Genomic DNA, 7,249 nt, shown 5'->3' on the forward strand with positions numbered 1-7,249 from the left:
AAAATGTGAAAAAAAAATTAAAGTATCCATCTAGTGGCGATATGTTGAATATTTACTATAATTTAGAAGTGTGAAATAATATCAGCATCTGGCGGAGAAATGTGTATATATCCCATTATTATTCATATTATTTAAAAGAAAGTATTAGTCATAATTTGCCAGTTTATAGGATATAGGATGCAATTTCTTCAAGGATACTAATGGGTTAATGCATAAAAGAGCCGCTAGATGGAGTATCTCGACTTATAAAGGAAGGTATAGTGAAATTGCCCTTAGGCAATTTCATAGAAACCCGCTAAAACAGCAATACACCAAAAAAAATGAACCTACCGTGGAAGAAAATGTAGGTTTATTTTAGAAAATTTTAACTAAAACAGTTTTCTAATTGCAACATGTTATAGATAAGTTAATACTTTTTGTCAAACTGAAAAAAATTTTTTTTAATAATTAATTTTTTTTCTGTTGTTTAAGAAAATTTCATACGTTGAAAGAAAAAATTGGATTTAAAATTTGTTAAAATGTCTTTAGCGCTGTACGAAGTTCAAGACAGGCACAATTTTAGTAAAATTTACTCATTTGAGAGACTTATGAACTCTATTTAAGCGTCATTAAAGTTAGCAAAAAATTATTCCAATAAGGAACATTTACTCATATTGTGCAAAATTTAACTAAAATCAACTAATCTTCATGAACTAAAATAAAGTTCAGTTGGCATTAGAGCCCATTTTTTCTGGGTGTAGGTTTGTGCTGTTATATTTTTGTACTTTGGCGTCTAACAAACAACTTGTAACACTTTTTGGTTTTATAATTTTACCCAAACTATATTTAAGAACATTTAGATATAGGCCCCATGTATATCTTTCGCCCGATTTAGATGCATAAACGTAGGAAGGCCTCTAGGGAGGGGGCTTAGACCCCCCAGAAAAATTTTCCGTTGAATTTTACAAGATTTTACATTCTATCCAACTGTGTCGAATTTTATCCAAGCCGGTTCAGATTTAGATATAGGGACATATATTCTTCCAATTTAGGCAAAATAGGAACCAACGTCAGCGAAGATGTCCCCCTGCTTTCCACAGAAGATTTAGATAAGGTTCCGGCTTTGTAAATATCGCTCGATGTCGCCAAATATTGTCACAAACCCGACAATTGACCACATATCTTGCTGAACTCTAGCCGAACTCACCACTGCTAAGGAGCAAAAATCCCTCAAATTGTCCTATATCTCTAATAGATGTGTATCGTCGCTTAAATCATAAATGGACTTTTGTGCCTTAATATGGCTTTAGCTTTATATTTCCCATTTTTATTTTTATTATGTTTCGTTTCGGGGCTTTAGCCAATTTAAATTTAAAGTCTAGAGATTTTGTAGAAGTTTAAAAATGTTTCTCTAAATCGGTTATGATTTGAAGAATTGTTTATGTGATTCTTAACCTTTATGGTATCAAAATGATGGTATCAAAAATAGAGGTGAAGGGTGTAATATAGTCTACCCCGAACGACTTTAGACTTTACTAACTTGTTTTAATGTAATAATTGTTATGGAATTCCATGTCATTCTACCTACGTCCATTTACACTGAAAAACAAGTAGCTCGTAATATTTTTACATAGTAGTGTTACCAATTTAAAGTACCAGCATTATTTTTTTGTGAAAATAAAAAAAATGTGGGAATAATCATGCTATATGGTCAATTCAATTTTGTTGTGAACACCTTTTATCTTGAAGAATTGCATGCTGCTCGAATATAGACTTCCAGAATTTCGGGCTTTCATTATCGCATCGATATTGGAATATTTTGTTGTCACTATCTTGCTCTATAAAAAGGCCGAATTATAAAAGTTCATAGAATTGGCGAATTCGATAGATACGGTATAACGAAGTGAAGTGTGTATTATGATTTTGATACCCTAAACCACATAGTGGTTAGGGTATAATAAGTTTGATCGGGCAAAAAATGTGCCTACCAGAAATATTGATTTTAGACCCCATAAAATATATACCGATCGACTCAGAATCACCTCCTGAGTCGTCTTAGCGCTTGGTGTCCGTCCGTCCATCCGTCCGTCTGTCCATGTATTTGTTGGTCACAGGATTCCGGTCGCAATTATTAACCGATTTGAATGAAATTTGGTACAGGGTGTTTTTTGGGCACAAGGACGAACGCTATTGAATTTGGAAGAAATCGGATCAAATTTAGATATAGCTCCCATATATATGCATCGCTCGATTTTCCCAAATTTGACCATAATACTTTTATTTATTAACCAATGTTACTCAAATTTCAAATTGTGATGTACTAGCCGATCCTATTTAGACTTACATGTAGCTTTTACATAAATCTATTGCCCTATTTGCAGAAATTTGGATTTATTACCCCACAACTAATTGACCGATTTCCTCTTTTTTAATAATGGACTCAATATTAGTGGCATACTAACTCTTTTGGAGCAAAATAAACTATAGCTCCTAATATTAGACATTTCTGTTCAGATTGTGACAAGACACCCATAAACATGTTTATGTTCTCCAAAACCTATACCAATGATACCCCACAAATGCTTATGTTTACTAATTCAGTAGGGGTGGTTTAGGGTATGATATAGTCGGCCCCGTCCGACTTTCTACTTTACTCACTGGTTAATTATTACTGTTTAATTGTGCTTTATGTCATGGTGCAGAATTATCATGGTACGTCCATGGTCTACAACCGTTTGTATGTCAACTGCTCTCAAGTAGTTTCCAAAATGTATTTTCTGATAATTTGATTTTACTATTACATCAGGCGAAACGAAAAATATTTGAGACAAGCCATCAGTCCGCACAGCTGCCCATACCATCTCTTGAGATGAGGAGGAATTTCCTATGACAACTCAAATTTTTTGTTTTATTGAGTGCAATATAAGTCCTCGAGGGCCAATAAACGATGTTCTTAAATTATCCCAGTAGATTATAATCCTATTCAACAATGTGCAACTAATTTGTTTCTCACGACGCTTGAAAATTTGTTCAAGCACAGCAACTCCTTTGCATTTTCTGTCTGAGACTGAGTCTAACTTTGTACGTTGAACTCGTTTCTCTATATAGTGTATCCATTTGCACAATATTTTCATATCTTTAGTTATTCGAGTCTTCAATATACGAAACATTGCACTTGTTTTCTTTTTTCTTAACCACTGTAATCATAACCCTCTAATGCCCCAATTTTTTTGCCATCTTATTAAATATCCAATGTTAACGATACAAAATCAAGAAAACGACACAAGAAAAATTTATACATTAAAATTCAGTATATGCTGCAAAGCCTCTTGAACAGTTTTAACTAAGTTTTCTTTTTATTTTATCCATCTTTGTTGGCTTAAAGTGTGTTTTCCTAAAAGCTTCCTCATTTAAAGAAGCCCGCCTAAAGGCGGGATTGGGCATTAGAGGGATAATAACGATTTATATGGGGTCGCAGTGAGATGTTTGATCTTTTTCCAACCAATTATTTTAAAGACACTCAATTACGCCCTAGAATTACTTTCTGTCTAAGTGAACTCAGACAAACAAACTTTTGGTCAATAACCATTTCGCAGATGGCTACCATTTCTAGTTTGATTCCAGTGTGAACTTGGTGACACTTCGTATCAGCTACCATGCATGAACATTTTTGAAAAGCCGATCCAGTTTGAGGAAAATTGCTAGCACTTAAAAAAACATCTCGTAAGTGGTTAGCATGGGTTTAATACCAGTATGAGCCGAATTCCAAAACGATTTTTGGTGTTTAACTCTCAATAATACTTTTGACGATTCTAGGAATTTCTCTAAACAGTTTCACAGCTAAAAGTGAGTACAATTTTGCGAAAACCGAACATAGTACCCACCCATAAGGTTGTTCTCCTTTTGTAAAGGTGCAAAAAGAGCCACGAAAACAATAAAAATATTATAAAATCCTAAGCCACCTTAACGTGACATCCCATTCTGTAAAAATGAAAGTCATTGTCTAATTGAGCTAATCTTAGAATAGAAATGTGACATACTACTGTATTTCTAGAAAGAAAAAACCCAAAAAAGCTTAGCGGTCTACTTCCTAAGGTTGATGAGCATTCAGCTCTTAATGGTTTCCTTTCTCAATAGTATTTGATTATGAGATTGATTGATGATTAGTATTGATTTTATTAAGACGAGAAAAGTTCAATAACTAGCATCCCAATAGCCTATTAAAGTTAGTTACATTTTCAACATATACCGCCCTTTTCCTTTATTATAAGCGTCTTTTCCGTTCACTTACCTTTACATTTCATAACCGTTGTAATTGTCATTCTTTAATTGCACATTTCCTAAGTATATCAACGTAAATATTAAATTATGTCATTCTTATTTTAATCATTTCAATGTACTTTCAGTATAAATTAACATATAAATTAATAAATTTCACACAATTAGTTACACACAAAAATACGTTTATCATTTAAAAAATAACAATACGGACGCTTACATACAAAGCCAGAGCAATTCTACATACGCCGTCGAAAATGTGTTTAATTATGTGACCAGCCAGTGATGCTAACTCTCGAAATTTAAAAGGTAGCAAAAATAAATTTTCTAACATAAAATTTCTTACAACCAAATTCCCCCCACAAAAATAATCTAGTCATTTAAAATACAGTCTTTTTATTGAGCAAAAACTAAAAAAAAAAAAACAAGTATATACGGCCGTAGTTTCGGCCAGGCCGAATCTTATATACCTTCCACCATGGATTGCGTAGAAACTTCTACGAAAGACTGTCATCCACAATCGAATTAATTGGGTTGTGATATCTTAAAACTTCTTAACATCGTTTTCTAAATTGTGAGTTAGTCCATACGTGTTATATATTAAACAAAAAAGTTATGTATTGGTAAGTCTACAAATAATTACGAATCGATATGGACTTTTGCACGGTACGTAGAGAGCCAGAATGAAATATGGGGGTCGCTTATATCCCTGCCAACATTTTTTGAATTTGGGGACTCTTTTGAGAATCCCCACTACGTCGAAAACAATCATATACGACATCAAAAACTCGTCGGAAAAGCGCCGTCACTATTGAGAAGTTGTACCACGCCAAGTTACTACAAAAATGTTTCGCATGAGTGCAATTATTAGGTGCCTTTATAGATCAATTTAGAACGACGCCAATAAGGGACCCTCCAAACAATCAGAAAAAGTGCATTTTAAGATAGTTGTAAAAGAATCATTGTGGTCGAGTAAAACACGTTTGTTTAGATATTTATTAATTTGATTAAACATTTACAAATTCTTAAAAATATAACATTTATACCACTATCACATTACATTTAACATAATTTTTGGCATTAATGATGATGTTGAGTTACAAGTAGCGAGTTACATGTTGCTGCGTCTATCAACCAGTGTTTTTATTCCATGGAGGCAGCGTGTCTGTAAAATATCTGAAAAACAATCACTTTATTCCATTTGGAAAATCACCAAATTGTTCACCAATATACCTTTCACAATTTTAAGCGTATACTCTATGTTTTCAGAACTTTATTTTCGTTTTTATTTAATTAAAATATAACAAGCTGGTTGCGCTTGGCGTTTCACAAAAAAAAATGGCTTTTTTAACAGTAGGGATGGCAAATTACTTGCATGTACTTTTTGATGTACCTTTTCATGATGGTTGAAGTGACATTTACGAGTCTGTGGTAACGATGAGGTTGAAATGGAACTTTGAAATGCTGGCAGGGATGTGGGCTATATACAATTATGAACTTGATATGGACCAACTTTTGTGTGATTGGGGATCTATTTATCTGAGGGCTACATATAACTACCCTGCCAACATTTTTTGAATCTGGGGGCGCTTCTGAGAATCCCCACTACGTCGAAAACAATCATATACGACATCAAAAACTCGTCGGAAAAGCGCCGTCACTATTGAGAAGTTGTACCACGCCAAGTTACTACGAAAAAGTTTCTCATCAGTGCAATTATTAGGTGCCTATTTAGATCAATTTCGAAGGACGCCAATAAGAACCCCTGCAAACTATCAGAAAAAGTGCAATTTAAGGTAATTGTAGAAGAATCATTGTGGTCAAGTAAAACACGATTGTGTAGATATTTATTGATTTGATTAAACATTTATAATTTCTTATAAATATAACATTTTTCGGTTTATCTCATCACATTTAACATAATTTTTTGCATTAATAAAAGAATGATGTTGAGTTTTAAGTAGCAAGTTACATCCCTGCCAACATTTTTTGAATCTGGGGGCGCTTCTGAGAATCCCCACTACGTCGAAAACAATCATATACGACATCAAAAACTCGTCGGAAAAGCGCCGTCACTATTGAGAAGTTGTACCACGCCAAGTTACTACGAAAAAGTTTCTCATCAGTGCAATTATTAGGTGCCTATTTAGATCAATTTCGAAGGACGCCAATAAGAACCCCTGCAAACTATCAGAAAAAGTGCAATTTAAGGTAATTGTAGAAGAATCATTGTGGTCAAGTAAAACACGATTGTGTAGATATTTATTGATTTGATTAAACATTTATAATTTCTTATAAATATAACATTTTTCGGTTTATCTCATCACATTTAACATAATTTTTTGCATTAATAAAAGAATGATGTTGAGTTTTAAGTAGCAAGTTACATATTGCAGCGTCTATCAGCAAGTTTGTTTATTTTCGATGGAGACAGCGTGCCTGGAAAAATATTTGAAAAACGATCACTTTATTCTATTTGGAAAGTCGAAAATTGTTCACCATATACTTTTCACAATTTTAAGCGTAATATCTGTGTTTTCAGAACTTTATTTTCGTTTTTATTTAAATAAAATATAACAAGCTGGTTGCGCTTGGCGTTTCACAAAAAATAAAATGGCTCTTCTAACAGTAGTGATGGCAAAATACTTTCATGTACATTTTGTACTTTTTGATATGCTTCCCCCATCACAGTTCGCGATGGTTGTGGTGACATTTACGAGTCTGTGGTAGCGATGAGGATGAAATGGAACTTTGAAATGCTGGCAGGGTATATTGCACTTAATTTATCTTTACTGTATATAAAGTAAGGATGTTTTGTTTTACTTTACTTTAGATTGCAATGTGAAATTCATTGCTTCTGAGCTAAATGTGCACCACTTCCCAATACAAAAAGAACATTTTGGCTACGCTTTGGGTTTTGAAGGCGGTCTATTTCTTATTTCTAATTATTTTTGTAAATTTGTACACATATTTTTGTCAATCAAACTAAACA

General features: G+C 33.3%; 1 long non-coding RNA gene across 1 annotated transcript; it reads right to left on the reverse strand.

The window, feature by feature from the left end:
• Positions 1 to 5,239: 5,239 nt before the first annotated feature.
• Positions 5,240 to 5,727, reverse strand: LOC142224294 (uncharacterized). Its single transcript, XR_012719110.1, has 2 exons — positions 5,491 to 5,727; positions 5,240 to 5,433 (listed from the first exon to the last, which is right to left on the reverse strand). It is a non-coding gene; the product is annotated as an uncharacterized LOC142224294 (long non-coding RNA).
• Positions 5,728 to 7,249: the final 1,522 nt, after the last annotated feature.

Source organism: Haematobia irritans, chromosome 2 (genome assembly GCF_050003625.1).
Source record: "Haematobia irritans isolate KBUSLIRL chromosome 2, ASM5000362v1, whole genome shotgun sequence".
NCBI lineage: Eukaryota > Metazoa > Arthropoda > Insecta > Diptera > Muscidae > Haematobia > Haematobia irritans.